Source organism: Maylandia zebra, linkage group LG7 (genome assembly GCF_041146795.1).
Source record: "Maylandia zebra isolate NMK-2024a linkage group LG7, Mzebra_GT3a, whole genome shotgun sequence".
Taxonomy (NCBI): Eukaryota; Metazoa; Chordata; class Actinopteri; order Cichliformes; family Cichlidae; genus Maylandia; species Maylandia zebra.
The window spans coordinates 62,637,302-62,655,723 of NC_135173.1; the positions used below are offsets into that span (position 1 = coordinate 62,637,302).

The 18,422-nt window shown below is 41.9% G+C and overlaps 1 pseudogene across 1 annotated transcript; it reads right to left on the reverse strand.

The window, feature by feature from the left end:
- Nucleotides 1–7,092: 7,092 nt before the first annotated feature.
- Nucleotides 7,093–16,851, reverse strand: LOC143419566 (kinesin-like protein KIF1B; annotated as a pseudogene). Its single transcript, XR_013099569.1, has 11 exons — nucleotides 16,817–16,851; nucleotides 16,519–16,569; nucleotides 14,414–16,325; nucleotides 13,857–13,941; nucleotides 13,029–13,157; nucleotides 12,681–12,928; nucleotides 12,286–12,527; nucleotides 12,129–12,200; nucleotides 11,904–12,025; nucleotides 11,658–11,810; nucleotides 7,093–8,070 (listed from the first exon to the last, which is right to left on the reverse strand). The product of XR_013099569.1 is annotated as a kinesin-like protein KIF1B (transcript).
- Nucleotides 16,852–18,422: the final 1,571 nt, after the last annotated feature.

Consider the following 18,422-nt stretch of genomic DNA (forward strand, 5'->3'; position numbering starts at 1 on the left):
ATTAATATCAGGGTTCATGCACATCTTTCAGGGTCAAATTCAAGCACTGTTTAAGCACATTCAAGGTCCATTTTCAAGCTTTTCCAGCACATTACCAAAAAAGAAGAAAGCATGTTTCACTTTGCATCACCTCAGTAAGACCATGTAGAAATTTAAACAAATCATCTTAGGTCGACTTAAATGTCTTTTATGTCTGTTTTTTGTTAAAACAGAGAAAAATGCACCTCACAAAATACTGAAAAAGGAAACGGTTGCCTTACATGCATATAGTGTACAAACTCAACAAACACATTCCTCTTAAAAATTAAGATGTGCAAATGTGAACAAATCAACTTGTTAGAGATCTTCATCTCCCCTGTAAATAAACAACCCAGAAAACAAGAAAACTGCACCAAACACCACAAACACCAACAAATTAATGTCTTCTCATCAGATATTGAAGCTTCTTTCCTGTGTGACATAAAAAATAGGAGACAGATGTTTGTTTGTTTGTGTTCTTTTTAACTAGTTAAGCACCCACGCCCAGAAAAATGGGGACATTTCATTTTCGAGCAGGAAGCTCCCCCTTTTTGTTACCCTTTAGATGAATAGAGTTTTTTAATTAAATGCATATTCTTTCCTAAATGTTATCTTTTATAAAAAGTAGGATAATTAAAACAAACTTGTATTGTAGTTCTATTGCGTAGAAAAAAAACTGTCTTGTTTTCTGTTGTCTGTTATATAATATTGGGGATGTTTGTGACAATTAATTTCTTAATTAATCAACTCCAACATGTTTCCAAGAAAAAAAACAACCAATTCAAAAAGATTACGCCGCCTCTCCTTCCTGGCGTGGCCGGCCAATTTCCCCAAATGGCGTCGTCTCATCCTTCCAAAGGGCATTAGAGGAGAGTAGGAAGGAAAACTACCATCTCCAGAAAAAAATGCAACAAATTGGAGAAGAGAAACTTCAACTGGAGGACAAGTGTAAGGCAAGGCAAGGCAAGTTTATTTGTATAGCACAATTCAACAACAAGGTGATTCAAAGTGCTTTACAGAGACATTAGAAACAAAAACAAATAAAAAGCATGATTTAAAATTGATTAAAACAATCAAACAAACAAACAAACTAATTAACAAACAAACAAACAAACAAACAAAACAGTATATAAAATCAAAACAGATAAAATCAGAACAGTAGATAAAATCAGTAGTTAAAATGTTAGTTTTGAAATTTAAGCTTAAAAGTGTGGATTTGGTGCTTTATTCAAATGCAGCTGAGAACAGGTGAGTCTTCAACCTGGATTTAAATAAACTGAGTGTTTCAGCTGATCTGAGGCTTTCTGGGAGTTTGTTCCAGATATAAGGAGCATAAAAGCTGAATGCAGCTTCTCCGTGTCTGGTTCTGACTCTGGGAACTGATAAAAGACCGGATCCAGATGACCTGAGGGATCTGGAAGGTTCATACCGGGTCAGGAGGTCACTGATGTATTTTGGTCCTAAACCATTCAGAGCTTTATAGGCCAGCATCAGAACTTTAAAGTCTATCCTCTGACGGACAGGCAGCCAGTGTAAAGACCTCAGAGCTGGACTGATGTGGTCCACTTTTTTGGTCTTAGTGAGGACTCGAGCAGCAGAGTTCTGAATGAGCTGTAGTTGTCTGACTGATTTTTTAGGTAGACCTGTAAAGATGCTGTTACAGTAATCAAGCCTACTAAAGATGAATGCATGGACTAGTTTTTCCAGGTCCTGTTGAGACATCAGATCTTTTATCCTTGAAATATTCTTGAGGTGATAGTAAGCTGATTTTGTTATTGTCTTAATGTGTTTTTCTAAGTTTAGGTCTGCATCCATCACTACACCCAAATTTCTCGCCTGGTTTGTGGTTTTTAGGTGTATAGATTGAAGTTCTCTGGTGACCTGTAATCGTTTTTCTTTGGCGCCAAAGACTATTACTTCAGTTTTGTTTTTGTTTAGCTGGAGAAAACTGTGGCACAACCAGTCATTAATTTCCTCAATACATTTACCAAGAGCCTGTACAGGGCCTCGGTCTCCTGGTGACATTGTGATATATATTTGTGTGTCATCTGCATAGCTGTGGTAGTTTATTTTGTTGTTCTTTATAATCTGTGCTAGTGGGAGCATGTAAATGTTAAACAGAGGGGGTCCCAAGATGGAACCTTGGGGAACTCCACATGTGATACTTGTCTGCTCAGATGTGAAGTTACCTATTGATACAAAGTATTTCCTGTTTTCTAAGTATGTTTTGAACCAGTTTAGTACAGTTCCTGAGAGACCTGCCCAGTTCTCCAGTCGTTTGAGTAATATGTTGTGGTCAACTGTATCAAATGCTGCATTGAGATCCAGTAAAACTAAGACTGACATTTTTCCACTGTCTGTATTCAGACATATGTCATTAAACACTTTGGTCAGAGCGGTTTCAGTGCTGTGGTTCTGTCTAAAACCTGACTGGAAGGCATCATAGCAGTTATTCTGTTTTAAGAAGTAACTGAGCTGTTGAGAAACTGCTTTTTCAATGATCTTACTTAAAAATGGGAGATTTGAGATCGGCCTGTAGTTGTTCATTTGTGTCTTGTCAAGATTGTCCTTTTTCAGTATAGGTTTGATTACAGCAGTTTTTAGTGATTCCGGAAACACACCTGACATTAAGGAAAAGTTGACGATCTGTAACAGGTCTGACTCTAAAGTCTTTGAGACCTTTTTGAAAAAACTTGTTGGCAGGACATCTAAACAGCAGGAGGAGGAGTTCAGTTGACCTAAGATGTCCTCCAGGTCTTTGCTGTTAATAGGGTCAAACTGTTTCATGGTGTTTAAACAGTTTTTCGGTGGAAACAGTACATATCCTGGATCTGCTGTTGATGTACCAATTGCTTGTCTAATCTTTTGGATTTTTTCTGTGAAGAATTTGGCAAAGTCATTGCAGGCCATGGTCGACTGAAGTTCAGCTGCCACTGACACAGGAGGGATTGTTAGCCTGTCAACTGTAGAAAATAAGACCCGAGCATTATGACTGTTTTTAGTGATGATGTCAGAGAAGTAGGACCTCCTTGCACTCCTCAGTTGTAAATTATAATTGTGAAGTTTCTCTTTATAGATGTCATAGTGAACCTGGAGGTTTGTTTTTCTCCATCTGCGCTCAGCTTTCCTACACTCTCTTTTTTCATTTTTCACTAGTGTGGAGTTTCTCCATGGAGACTTTTTCCTTCCAGAGATAACCTTCACCTTAATGGGAGCAATTGTATCCATTACATTTAACATGTTAGCATTGAAGCTATTGACGAGCTCATTGACTGACCCTCTGGACAGATCAGGTGTTAATGGGAAGACCTGGTTAAAGATCTCACTACTGTCTTCAGTTATACACCGTTTTGTGATCACTGCTGTTGATATATTTGTGTGGGCTGAGATTTTACTTTCAAAGAAAACACAGTAATGATCAGACATGCCCACATCAGACACAGTAATGTGTGAAATGCTCAGGCCCTTGGAGATCAGTAGGTCAAGAGTGTGTCCTCTATTATGTGTGGCCTCTGTTACATGCTGAGTCAGCCCAAAGTTGCCCAGAGTGTTACTCAGGTCTTTAGTCCCTTTGTCCTGAGGGTTGTCCACATGGATGTTAAAATCCCCAGCAATAATTACACAGTCAAAATCAACACAGATCACAGACAGCAGTTCACTGAGGTCATTAAAAAAGTCTGTGCAGTATTTGGGAGGCCTGTAAACATTAAGAAACACAACTTTGGATGGGGCCTTCAGCTGTAAAGCCACATATTCAAAAGACTGAAAACTTCCAGGAGATAGCTGCTTACATTGAAATGATTCATTAAATAAGACAGCGACCCCTCCTCCTCTCCTGCTCACCCTGGCCTCACTGATAAAACTGTAGTTAGGAGGGGTCGTCTCGATGAGAACAGCTCCACTGTTACTTTGGTCCAACCAAGTTTCAGTTAAAAACATAAAATCAAGGCTGTGTTCAGTGATTAAATCATTAATTAAAAATGTTTTCCCAGCTAAAGATCTAATGTTTAATAAAGCCAACTTAAGTGTTTTAGAGGCATTACTTGTCCCCTCGTGTTTGGGAGCAGTCTGTGGCACACAAGGTATGTTTACTATGTTTAAAGATCTTTTAGAGTGTAGCTCTCTGTGTTTTGACCAGGCCACATGTCTCCTTCCGTCACCTGAAAGTACAGAGATTTTAAAACCTTCTAGTAAACAGGGTCCCAGCTTCTCCTGGGAAAAGTCACCACTGCCATAATCCTCGCAGCCCGGACCCTTCACACATCACACATCAGACTGCAGGGACAGAGCATGAAGGTGGTAAGGAGGAACTAAGGGGGGCGAGGCTGGGCAATGTGGCTTCGATTGCTCTGTTGAGGGTGGGGCTCGATGGCGAACCTTTGGCTGCTCTGGTGGGGGGTTTATGGGGGACAAAAAGGGATTGGGCCGGGGGGTAGATCTGAGCCCAGCATTGACCCGCTCCATCATCTCCTCAGTGAATTTCAGGTGTGGGGAGGAGGGAGAAAGGGAGGGGGAGGAGGGTGATGGGGGTGATGGCCTGTCAGGGGTTTGGGGGACTGGGGAAGATCGTGGTCCCTGGTCCTGGTCCTGGTCGTTGGTGTTGTTGAGAGAGTTGGAGGCAAATAGGGACCCCTCTTCTAGCCTCAGATGTCTCTCCTTTCTGAGGCTCTTCCTGGGTGGGGGCAGATGGAGCTCCTCCTCAAGGTTTCTGCTGGGCTTTGTCTGTTGTTGGAGTACTGTTTGTTCCTCTTTATGAGATAACTCCTCGTTTATCTCAGCCTTGGCACCAAGCACAGATGGATGACGTATGGAATAAAATAAGTTGGAGGTGAACAGTTTCACCCTTGACTTGTTAAAATTAAATCCATTTTCTTTAAACAGATGCCTGCGTTCCCAAAAAATATTAAAGTTGTTGATAAAAAGCACTGAGTGGTCAGCACATGCTGATATAAGCCATTTATTCAGTGTAAACAACCTGCTGAATCTCTCGTCTCCTCCTCTGACCGGCGGTACAGGTCCACTGATGAATACAGCTGCATTCAGAGAGTTTACAGTATTTAATAATCCAGTAAAGTCCCGTTTCAGAACCTCTGACTGTTGTTTGGACACATCGTTTGACCCTGTATGCAGAACAATGTTTGTCACAGTTGGATATTCATCTGCAATTAGAAGACGAATTCTCTCCTTCAGGTTGTTGACCATATCGTTAGGAAAGCAGAGGACTTTAGTGTTCTTAACGCACATCCTTTGTACATCCTTTACGGCAGAGTCACCCACAATCAGAGTTTCAGGCCTAGCCTTGAGCTTTCCCTGTGGCCTTTTACTTTTCAAAAGATTTTCGGACCTTACTTCGCTACTTTTAGATGGATGGTTGTCCGATAGAGATCCAGGGTCCTTTGATAGTGGAGCAAATCTGTTGTGCAGTTTCACATTCAGTTGTTTTGGAGGTTTGTTGTTAACCTTCCTATTCAAGTGTAGACGAATGGAAGCCCAAAATAAAGAGCTGGAAGACAGACAACAGCGCCAGCCGGACATAAAAATTATTAATGAGGGCTGGGGAATCAAGTTTGCTCAGACCCGAGAGCAAATTGTGCACCTCATTAAAGAAAACAAGCAATAGAGTGCAGAACTAAAACAAATGACCAACCAGCTCCAAGACAAGAAAACGATGACTGATAAGATACAATGGGATCTCCAATACATGGACCGAAGGAATCAGCTCCTCCAAAGACAGCTCCATGAAGCTGTGGAAGAAAAGAAAGAAATCCTCCAACAGAAGGAAGAGCATGACAAAAAGCAAAGAGACATGCAGCACGAACTGAAGAGCATGCAGGAAAAATAACGAATGCTGAAAGAAAGCCTGGATGAAACACTGCGCCAACATAAAGACCTTCTTCAACAGAAAGAGCAACAACAAGAAAGACTGAAAGAAGGAAAACATATTGTCCAGGACTTTGAGTCTAAAAATCTAAAACTGCAAGAGTTTTGTAATCAGCTGGAGGACAAAGCAACTAAAGTGGAAGAAGAAAAGGACAAGTTGGAGAAACGCTGCTCACAGATGCTCACAGGGATTTTGGTGGAATTCAATAACTTGAAGCGTGAAAACACTCAAATGTAGGCACAAAAACAACAACAAGACAAAATACGTGAAGACTTGCAGCTCACGCTCCAAGAAATCCAGACAAGAAACGAGCAGTTAGAAGACAAGCACAAAGAGGTCCAACAGAGAAATGCAGACATGCACAAGGACAAGCTGATACAGGAGGCAACATCCAAACAACTCAATGACAAGCTTGAAGAACAACAAGCAACCTTAGAAGAGGTGGAACAAAGATGTGAGAAACTTGAAAAGCAAAACACAGAAACAATCGATGAGTTGAGAAATCTCATCCTGGAGAAAAAAGCGCTCGTGGAAAAGTGAATGAAAAAAAAGAAAAAATGGTTCCACTTGTTCCGGAGGAGAGACGCTACTGCTTCCTCACCTGATGTAGCCTCGTCTTGCTCCACCTCTGTTAACCCCCCCCAACCAGTCCCGGCAGTTGACTGTCCCCTCCTGAGCCTGGTTCTGCCGGAGGTTTCTGCCCGTTTAAAGGCAGTTTTTCCTCCCCACTGTCACCTAGTGCTTGCTCAGAGGGGATTGTTGGGATTTTCTCTCCTCTGCCTTTTTTCTTCATTTACTTGTTTAACTTTTTTCATTATTACTTCGTTTTACCTTGTTTCTTTATTTACTTGCTTGTTTAACTTTTTTTTTCAACTTATCTAAAAAATAAACCAATTGAATTTATCCTTTGAGTATTTTTCATCTCATCTTTACAGAATTTTTCCAAATAATTTTCAAACATTCAGATCTGTCTTTTATTTTCTTCTTGAAACCTCATAAATGGTGAACTAAAAACCCCGGAATATGGTTTGAAACATTGTTTCAGCTGAAACTGGCATAACATGCTTGAGTGAGAGTGTGTGTGTGTGTGTGTGTGTGTGTGTGTGTGTGTGTGAGACAGGTGCCAGGGTATCACTAGTTAGGTCATCATGTTTAGGCTCATTCACTCCAAAATTATTTAGGCTAAATCTTTAAAACAGTGTCATTGCATACACATTTTCAATTCACTCCAATCGCACAAATGCAGAAATAATTATTTGCAGTATCTTATTTATTATGAGATTATGTCATGACTGATCATTTGCACCCACACCACCAAAAATGGGAGCAAATCGAGGAGATCATGTTTAATCGGTTATAAGAAAAGGTCAGAAATATAAGTGCCAACATGAGCAGTGTCCACAGAAACCTCTGAATCTCAGCTCAAAGCTCAAATAAACCATTTCTACAACCACCAAACACAGCAAAGACACCAAACAGTTAAAAGAGCAGTGACGTCACCACGAATCTGTGGTCAGGTAATATCCATATTTTGATTGATGATTTTCTGGAGTTAAATGTGAACCGAAGCATATTTTCAAAGGTGTTATATGCTATAAAATACTTTTAAATAAAATAATCTCTAATTAATTAGGTGTGGGAAATAAAAAAAATCTCATTTTTCTATGTTTGAGTCACAGTAACTTCACTGGGCTCACATGTTACTGATTCAATTCTTTACTCGCATGTTTTAAACGCTTACAGCACTTTCACAGGTTTTTATATTCTGTTGAAAATTCATGTGAACTCAAGCTGTCAGAATTGTAATGTAAGCTTTGATAATTGTCCACATTTGTCATTTTGACGATTATCCCTTTATTTTAATGAATACAGCAAACAGAAAAAAAACTAACAAATTAACAAACGCGGCTCCTAATAAGACAAAACCTGATGATGCTGCAAAACACAGTTAAGTGAGAGGAGGCTGTAAAATGGAATAACTGAAAAAGTGGCAGTGTACAGAGGTGGCGTTCCTCACCCTCTGGGTATCCGTAGAGGTTGTCAACAAAGTTGGAGATGGTGTAGTCGAACTCCGCAGCTGAGATGCCGTCGTTGTCCTCACTGTCGTCCACAAACTTCAGCCCCTCTCCCTGGTTCGTTCCTATCAGGATGTCATAGTTTAGGAACTCCCCCTGGTGGAGAAAATAAGGAAGAACATGCTGAGTGCTGGAACAGAGCCTGTGTGCATCACAAGTCTACAACAGGAAGTGCAGCTGAAACACAGCTTTGGGAATTGGCAGCATTTCATTTCCCAGTAAACAAAAAAAAACATTAGCTGTTGGCTAAAATCCCTACTATAAACTGTAAATACTACAAATATGTGCAAAGAGCTGCAAACTAATATATATACATTGCAAACAATAAATACACATTCCAAAATAAAAACACCTCTGCACATGAAGTGGAAACGTTTGCTCTTGCAGCGCTTCGCATCAACATGTATATGAGGTACTTTTGAGATTTGATCTGTGCATAGGTGCATCTTTGATGTGCAGCTCAGAGATCCACAATCCAGCACGTTTCTGTTTCTCTGACCGCCAGGCTGCTGACCCGAGGTCACGTAAGAGCTTTATTTTTTATCTAAATGTAACAGACAGTTGGTAGCTCTCCTTCCACGCATTTCATACCACACAGCAGGCATACTTCTGGTTGGTTGACCAGAGTTTTTCAATGTCTGTCTGCATTAACACATCTCAAGAGGCATACGTGCCAAAGAGCGGAATGTAGCAGCTGCAGCACGGCACACAGAGCAAATATTTTCATGGGGTAGTATCAGAAATAAGACCTTTGAATATGTAGTCCCTTTAACTTCTTTCCTTCTATTAAACCCTTTGACAAACAGCCATCCAGTGTCCTCTGACATGTGCTCTTATCATTTGTTCCTGATGCTCAGATACAATCCTGGACTCAACATATGTGGCTATGTCTCTGTCCTTGCTATAGATATGTGTTAATGTGCAAAATAAGGTTAAAAAACTTAAGAAATAAATGCCCTCTGTTACATTTCATAGAAACCTTCATGGTGGAATGATTAAAAGCATAAGAAAAAAATAACAATGTTAAAATAAAAAATATGAACACAATGAGAGTTAGATGAAGTTTTGATTCAAGAATAAGAATAAAAAAATGAACACATGGTTCCCTGTGATGCTGCTGAACACGAGTACTTCACTTCAGAGATTTCAGTCAACACTGGTGTGACAGCGAAGGGAGTCATGGGACTACATCGTAATCTGTCCTGTGGGCCATTTAAAAGCAGATTTGCTGGCTAACCACTGCTGTCAAAGCAAAACTAAAGAAACATTGCACCTTCATTCCTTTTTCCTTACGTCCTTCTAACCTTTTCACCGTGTTTTCTTTGAGTCTTAACAACAAGAGTGTAAAGTTAATAGCAGTAAATGTCAAGGCTTTCTGATTCTCAGTGAGATAGAGCGAGCTAGAGGAGCAGAGAGGAATGTGTTAAATGAGGGTTAACTACCACACTGATCCCAGAACAGACCGCATGTACAAATCAAGTTCTCTCTTTAGTTCGTTTTCATCCTCCTAGTCCTCCTCATCTCCTTGTAACCCTGTTTTTATTCCTTGGGATGAAAAAGCAAAAAGGGGCCCGAATCTAATCCTGCAGGAACAATCGGTCATTGTTTGTTTTTCAAACTGCTGAGATATGAAGCGATCCTCGCTTGTTTGTCTCTAGTTAGTCTGCAGTTTTTATGTTAACACAAATGCATGAGTATTTTACTGACTCACTAACTGACACTGGCACTATCGGCGGTTTAGAGATGGCGTATGTACACAGATTGAGGAGGATCTAAGTATGACGTGGATGACAGAGGAAATCGGGCATGGCCCTCCTGTCAAAGTTCATTCCCACTTTGAGTTTTTGTTTCAGAGACGGTTCAGCCTGATGTAAATTCACTGCCAGAAGAAAAATACCCTATAAATCTATTAGCAGCTATGGTTTAGGCAGCAGAGCGTAAACTAACACGTCACTTGGAGATAACTGTAGATTTTTCCTTCATGGTTTCAAATGTAAGCTGGCTGATTTGATTCATTTTTGTTTTTGTTTTAAACTGAGCAAACCTGGTCTTCTCCTAAGGACTGCTGCAGGTATCATGCAAGCATCTTAATTTAATAAAAAACCAACAACAACAAAAAAAACCCCAAAATAGAATGAAACTCATTTCCGGAGACAAATAACACTGATAGAGACATTTTTTTGTACAGATGATTGGCAAACGGAAAGTTTCTAAAGAGTCGTGCACACACAAGTAGACTACTACAACATGCTACTTAGTTAGGGGAGTTTGGGAATGACAACCAAGCGGAACAAAATTAGACCCAAACATTGTCATCGAAACAAAAACACAAAAAGCTGAGGGGAGGGAATAGAGAGGAGGAAAGCTGAGCTGGAGGCGGGGTTGCTGGAGGGAGGCGGGGAGGCAAAACTTAAACGTTTGAGTCGCATGAAAAGAGACTTAAGCCACAAGTCTACTTACAAGAGAAAACTGTCAAGAATCACAATGATTAATAAGTTTTAACACTTGGTATTTTCGGTATTTTCAAAGGCTTTTCAGAAAGTCTATGACGTGTTCAGCAGGCCATCAGACTGCTGAACACGTCATAGACACCTCTATGGGCTCAAAATGTGGTCATAAATATTTTGTACTTGTAAATCGGTTTTGTACTTGTAAAAAAGATTTGTATGTGTAAAAAAAATTTGTGCGTGCGTAAAAAAGATTTGTATGTGTAAAAAAGATTTGTGTGTGGACTTAGCCAAAAACCCCTGCAAGTTACAACTACGAATTTTGACCCTATTTTTCTTCCTTTCATCTGATTGGTCAATGTCATGTCAATCACAAATGTAACAATCCAATCAGAGAACAGATGGGTTTGGCTGTCGGAGGGGCGCTTTTTTGAACTGCAGGTCCTTGAAGGGTAATCTCTATATAAATATCCGATAGTAGTTAGGTCCCCTTACTTTCAGCAGCTGTTGAAAGGATAAAGTTGTGGTATGTCAGTGGTTAGAAATACCATTATTACTTTAGGATTAGTGTAACACAAAGTCAGGGCTGACCCAGGACCATTGCTGTGAGTCACAGTGCGCAGCATAAAAGTCCTTTCACATCGGACGCAGGATGTGCTGCTAATGCTAATTGCTAACTAAAAGCAAAGGATCCAGAATTTGTTGCTGGCTGCTGGGCTCTGTGGGTTTTTGCAGCAGCTCTACCTGTACTAGATGCACCTGCTCCTTGTCGTTTTTATCTCTGACTTTATGTGAACTACAAGAGTTTGTGGGTTTTTTTGCTAGTTCTTCAAATGTTCAATAAAAACATGTATGCTAATTCATAACGAAGAAAGCTTTGTAATGAAGACTGTCATTTCCAAAACACTGCCCCCCCCCCCCCCGGCCGGCAAACAACCACAAAATGCTTCCCCCATGAGTTAGAGCGAGGCTCCACGAAGCTTAGAAAACCCTTCTTGGACACAACAGATCTGAAAAGAAGGGATTTTATTCATTTATTTATTTATTAAGCGAGCGCTTGTTTTTCTGAGGAAGAAGCAGAGTTGGTTTGTTTCCAGCTGAAATCATCCAGGCTCAGGAATTTGAATCAATCCACATCATTTCTGCTTGAACTAGAGAACATGAGTATCGACTTACATTTGGTCTGTGAGACACATGTCATAGTGACAGTATTTGGGTTAATATGGCATTAATCACCCTGGTCGCATTTCTTCAATATCAGGCACAAAGTTCAGGAACTCGTTCTTTGCAGCCCGCGCAAGGTAGGAGGTCTCCAGAGTGGGAACCATCGGGAATTTTTCTTAGTCTGAGCAGGAGGGACTGGAGGCACGTGAGCTGTTCTTAGGGGTCCTTTAACACAAATCACACCAAGTTAGAATCAAATAGATAACCTGTCAATAACCGTTTGCAGATCGAGGTCAATGTTCCTAAAAATATGTTTACTTCTGGCCCATTGAGCCTCAGCGGGAGTCCGACAGAGAGGGGCAGGTAGAGGAAGGGGTGAGGGTGGCACTGCTGAAGCTCGTCACGGATGGATCATGTCCGGTCGGTGAGATGAGAGAAAGCTGAAGTGAAACAACAGCAGGACGAGGTAGACGTTAATATATCAACTCCCTGATGTGACACAGAAAGGCTATTTTTTTTTTATTTATTTGTATTATTTCTCACCTTGCAGTCACTGATGCTGTTCACCAGCTGGTTGTATTCACTATTGAAGGTGTGTGTCAGAAGGCGCAGGCACTACAACACAACAGGAACAAGACCGATCAGCTCCAAGCAGAGAAGGCAGCAACAAGAACGCCCACTAAGCCGACGTTTTTCTCACCTTGGTGGCCAGCTCCTTCTCACGATCCACCAGCTCTCGATGTCGGCGGAATCGTAGCCGCTGCTCTCGCTCGGCCTGATGGCGCTTTCAAAGGTGGTGCTGGAGATCTGCGAGGAGACGGAGGTGGACGTGGACAGAGTGCTGGAGCTCACGCTGGGGGACAGAGACTCACTCAGGGACTTGGTGGTGGGAGCTGTTCCCACGGGAGCCGCCTCTCCCAGAAGGTGACGGGTCTTTTCCACCTGGAAAAAAGATGGGGGCGAATGTGAGGTGGAGAGAAGAGGGGAGGGTTAAAACTTTTTAGAATAGCACTTTGGTCTTCGAGTTGAAAAGTCATTTTCCCTCTACGATATTAAACAGAGATTTATTTCTTTATGAATCTTTTAAGGCCCCACCTCCTGCAGCTGCTCCATCTTCTCTAGCTCCCACTGGTGCTCTAGGATGAGGATATCTCCTCTGGGCCTCCAGCCAGCGAGGCTCTCCTCTCCACGCACGTAAGCCACTGATGTGTCCAGGAGCTTCCTCCTCCTCCTCTGCATCCCTGCTCAGGACATGAGCCCTCATGTTTCATGGCCGCTCACCTGGGCTTCCAGTGTCAGACGTCTTACACAAGCTCAGCTCGTAGATCCCAGTCACTCGGTTGCTATAATGAAGCAGAAGTTATGAAGAAGGAAACTTTGTAACAGGGCAGATATCTTTGATTGTGAAACAGAGATGGCCACAGTACAGCAGCCCAGATTTACCAGTCAGGAGTTTTGGAGTATCCAGTCCCAAAGAGGTTCTTGAGAGAACGGGGTGGGGAAATCTTGGCGTCTCGGGAGTAAAAGACCGTGCAGTTTGGTGATAATGGCAGGCTGGATGCAATGATCCAACTGCAGAGAGGAGATAAAGGGTGTGTGTTAGACACGATGACATCAAGAGACTTAAAAACACGTACAAACAGGTACAACACGGCGGAGCAGCGGCTGACAAAGCAAAGGAAAGGAACCCAGGGCAGCACAGAGTTGGGCACGAGGGATTTTACTGTTGAACACCACAATCTCAGTCTATAGTGAGAAACAGCTGAGGGGGAAAACACTGATCTGGAAACGTCTGAGTGTTACAGAGGATATACATAGCACTGTGGTTCAGTGTCACACAATCACAAACAAATACAGAAAAGTACTAAAAAGGGTGTTGCCTCCAAAGATCGCTTTTACTGGTTTGGAGCTTAGGAGGCTTAATAACGACAGGCATGAATGAAGACAGATCAGAACAGCTGTTTTATCACAGCATCCAGTACCAACACAATCTGAATCGCAGCTGAATGTCTAAAATATCAAATGTCATTTTTTGGTCCATCAGCTACAGCATGAACTGCTTAAAGTGAGAAGCAGCCTAAAGCCCGACAGATTCATCTTTCCAGACTGAAAATATCTCAGAGTGAACCAAGTGTTGCGTTTTCAGTGTGATCTCACAAAGTCAAATCCCTTTAATGATGTTCTGTCCTGTCTTCCTCTATCAAAAGCACACAAACACTATAAAACATTGTTTCTGTGCTTTGGGGTTTTTGTTTTCTGTAGGCTGCTCACCTACAACCACCTCATGAACATCTTTCCAATGGAGCTCGCTGCCCTTCTCGTGGATGAGGGTCACTCTGATCCTCCGCTGGATCTCCTGCAGCAAACATAACAGGAGCTCAGGATCACAGTGAGCACAGCTAGAGCAACATTACACTTTAAAAGGAAGTGTACAAAGGAAGCAGTTACCACTGTGTGAGTAGCTCAAGTAGTAGCTCGTGGCTCAAGAGTTGGGAGTTCGCCTTGTAATCGGAAGGTTGCCGGTTCGAGCCCCGGCTTGGACAGTCCCGGTCGTTGTGTCCTTGGGCAAGACACTTCACCCGTTGCCTACTGGGGGTGGTCAGAGGGCCCGGTGGCGCCAGTGTCCGGCAGCCTCACCTCTGTCAGTGCGCCCCAGGGTGGCTGTGGCTACATTGTAGCTTGCCATCACCAGTGTGTGAATGTGTGTGTGAATGGGTGGACGACAGGTTGTGTAAAGCGCTTTGGGGTCCTTAGGGACTAGAAAAGCGCTATACAAATACAGGCCATTTACCATTAATAAGAAAACAACATATGCACCAATCCTGTACCTGGTGCAGCAGGTAGGTACCATGACAGGGCAGGCCTCCACTGTGATCCACGATGGCTGGGATGTACCTGTGCATGGAGGGAGGAGGTGACACAACATCCCAACTTATAATATTCTTCCTGGAGATAATTTTTATGGTTCCTTTAAAGCTTGTGCGTGAATATAACACTCATCACACACATTTGGTGATGGTGTTCAACTTGGTGGCTGCAACTGGCACGCGCACACACACACACACACAAGCTCAACGTTATCAAGCTGGAATTTGTCTGAATTTAAGAGAAGATGAATAAAGGTGAGGAGTATTTTCTACATGCTTTGGGTGACTAAATGGAGGATGGATAGGTGATGTGAAAACACTACTGACCCTTTATACTGAGCCAATAGCTCACACACTTCTATTAAATCTGTCTAAAGAGCCAGTAATCACAGAGGATAGATACTGGAAGCAAACTGAAATGTTAGGAGGAACTAAATCACACATTACAACACCAGTGGCAGCACCCTGCTGTCTCACACATCGGGATCACGGTCCTGTTGAAATGGGCTAATCGCTAAAGCTCACAGTTGCATTCGTCTATACTCAATACGATCGAGAGGAATATTATTACACTTGAAAACTGCTCTATTCACGTCTTCTTTTGCTGTGAATGATATGTCAGCAAGGTGCAGCACTCATAACCACAGCAGAGCTTTACCGTGCTACCGCCTGCAGACACAGAGCACTATAAGAGCACAGCACGACTCTAATCACTACAGCACCAGCATCAAATGTCTGGCTCATTAGCTACAACAGAGTCCACTGTACCAACCATGATGCTTGGGGACAGTTAGCACAGGGTCACTGGCCACTGGGAGGAAGGGGAAGTGAGAGAGCTGGTCAGCCTCGTCCTCCAGACTGGCCACAGCAGAGGACGCCAGGGAGTTGGCGTGCTCGGACAGCGTGTCCAGCACTTTGCCGTTCACATAGCCGCTCACAAGCTAGCGGATCAACTCTATCTTACGGGTATAGTCTGGATGTGTGATATTGATGAACGGTGAGAGAGATGGAAGGAGAAAAGAAGAGGAAGGAGAACAGAGTTGGGTAAGAGGTTTATATAAATAAGAGATACATACATACATATCCAAAGGAGGTGAGAAATGACAAGGGAAAAAAAGTGGAAGGTCACATGAGGCATGCTTATGTAACAAAAAATCAACATAAAATTATTGATGGCAAAGAACACATTGAAGTGACATGGAAACACTCGCCTGGTTTGGACAGAGGCATGGGAATAGGATAGTACTTCCTGGATGCTGTTGGAGGACTCTTGACATAATAAAAATACCTTTTATCTATATATGCATATAGAATTAGCCAATGTGATTAGAATACAATCGTTTACAAAATCTGCTGCATTAAATATGAATTATCACTGCACGACTGGATCTGCTGTTTGACCCCCACCAACCTGGTCCCGTCCTGATATTCTAACTCTGTAATATGCAACTTCTGTCAGTGTCCTGATACTGGGAACTGAATTTCCCGGAGGAACCACCCGAGGGATTAATAAAGTTCTATCTAATCTACATCGACAACAGAAAAAGAAAATCTGCTGCTTGCAACAGCATTGTGTTAGAAGCATTTTTACTGGAGTGAATGCATTTAACTGTACTTGCATCATCTGTTAAAAGTACTTATATATTGCAATAAGACTGCAAAAAGCAAAGGGGACTGAATTCTATAGTATGTGGTATGTGTATAAGGTGACACATGTATGCAGTTTCCTGCCATAATGTAAACTTGGAATCATCACATATCTACAGGTATTTGTACTGAATGGAATGAGCTGTGGTGATTAAAAGCATTAGCAAAAGCATACTTACTAGTAGTGGCCTTTTCTTCTTAGGTCTGGATCTCGATGCCTCTGGGACTGAAGATCACAGCCAAGTCACCAGTTTCATAAACAATAAACAAACAAAAAGCAAATAAACAAAACACTTTCAGAGATCGCACAACTTTGGTTTTCATCTTCATATGATAATGTTCCTTGAATCAAATCTACCATACACACTCTACTACAGTGTATCAAACTAGTCTAAATACTTCCACAAACAATGACATACCCATCTTTGTCTTTTTGTGGCTTTCACCAAAAACTCTCCCCCTGCTGGATCCTGTGTTGACGTACGTGATTTTGGGAGAAAAACAAAAACAAAATCATTTTAAATGGTTACATTAAATGTAATAATATCAACATTCAATAGATTTGACTGTACATGTATCAAGTGGTGTAAAATACATGTTCCTTGATCCTTGGTCAGGGAACATAAATTACTGTTGTTTCAGCCATCAGGTACTCCTCTAAAATTCAGCCTGGACTCCAAATATAAAGCATACAATACATACAAACATACAAATTACCTTTGCTGGTCTTGTTGCCTGCGTGCTCCACTTGCTCAGTGGGTCATCCTGTCCCTTGTTGAGCTCAATCTTCTCCATCACATTCCTCACTTCCTCCACCTGCGTGGTCCTCCCCTCCCGTGCCTCCATAATCGTTGCCTCCTCCTGGTTGTTGATCATTCAAGTTAGTTTACACAATGGGTCAAACTTTTAACTTTATCCTGCTTTACGCCTCCTGGTTTGTAGCAGACTAAGTATATACAGTGGCGTGTCTAGAAAATTTTTGTTGGGGGGGCCAGGTAGGGGCACAGATTTGGAGAAGGGTGGCAGATGTAATTGGCAGATAATGTTTAAAAAAAATTCTACCAACCGTTAACCATAATTAAATAACCCTGTAAACCTAATAACTGAATGTGCTTTTAACTCTTATTAGAATGAGATTTTAACCACTACGGTGCAAAGTTTTTAGATACTGCGTTGATAAAGTACAAGAGATACAATCAGTGCTTTGTCAGTGTTTACTCAGCATTCAAGGACAGCAATATTTGCATAGTATTTTTACTGACATATAGTGCACATATGTTTTGGGCAAAAACATTTTTTAATATTAAAATACGAACATTTGTAACAAATAATTGACAAATCAGCCAATTCCAATGTAAAACTTTATCTGCCTGTTAAAAAAAGAAGATAATCTTCTCACAAACTGGTGTTTGATTTTGAAAAAAGTGGGGAAACAACTGAAAAGACTAACATTTGAATGAAACCTGCCTCCCCTTCCCTCATCCACCTGCTGGCCTCTGTGGAAGCCCCGCCATAGCCACCACCAAACAACTGAGTTATTTTTACACATCGACCTGCATCTGGCCAATCCACCACCTCTCATTGTTCATGCAGTTACAAAAAAAAATAAAAAATAAGTCACCGGGCATATCCCCGGTATGCCCGATGGCCAGTCCAGCTATGTTAACCTGCAACCAAATCTGCAGCTCCATACAGCAATGTTACGACTTGGATTATATCTTATAACTCATAACTCTTATGTTAGCTGCCCTCAGTAGCATACTGTCTGAAATATTCGACGGCTGCAATAATTCTTCAAGTGTTATTTTTTCCTTGGTATTCTAATTTCGCCGAAGTTTACTAAACTCAACAAACTTAATATTACTTACCGGGACATTTATTCTGGCCTCATTTTCTTTCACCGAAAAATTGTTTCCTGCGGTGCCGTCTTTCGTGCTTGGCTCTCCTACCTTTGCTAACGTGATGCACAAAGCGCAGAAGCCGATGCTGCATTCACTTACACTCGGATATCTGAGCTTCACCGTGAAAACATAATCGGACATTTGATATTTGATTGAATTTTATTGTTTTGCCTTTGGGGTGGCACCTGGGGTGGCCAGTCTGGTTGGGGGGGGTGGCCTGTGCCCCCCCCAGGCCACCCTGCTGGACACGCCACTGGCTGGCAGGAACAGGAAACAAGTGAAAGAAAACTGGCGAGCATCCTGGAAGGAAAACTTAATCGGACATAACAAGTTAAAACAGTTTGCAAGTTTCAAGCCAAACTGCTGAATCTACCGTCCAGCTTCTCCTTGATAGCGTGACTCTGTGTTGTTCTCCTTCATTC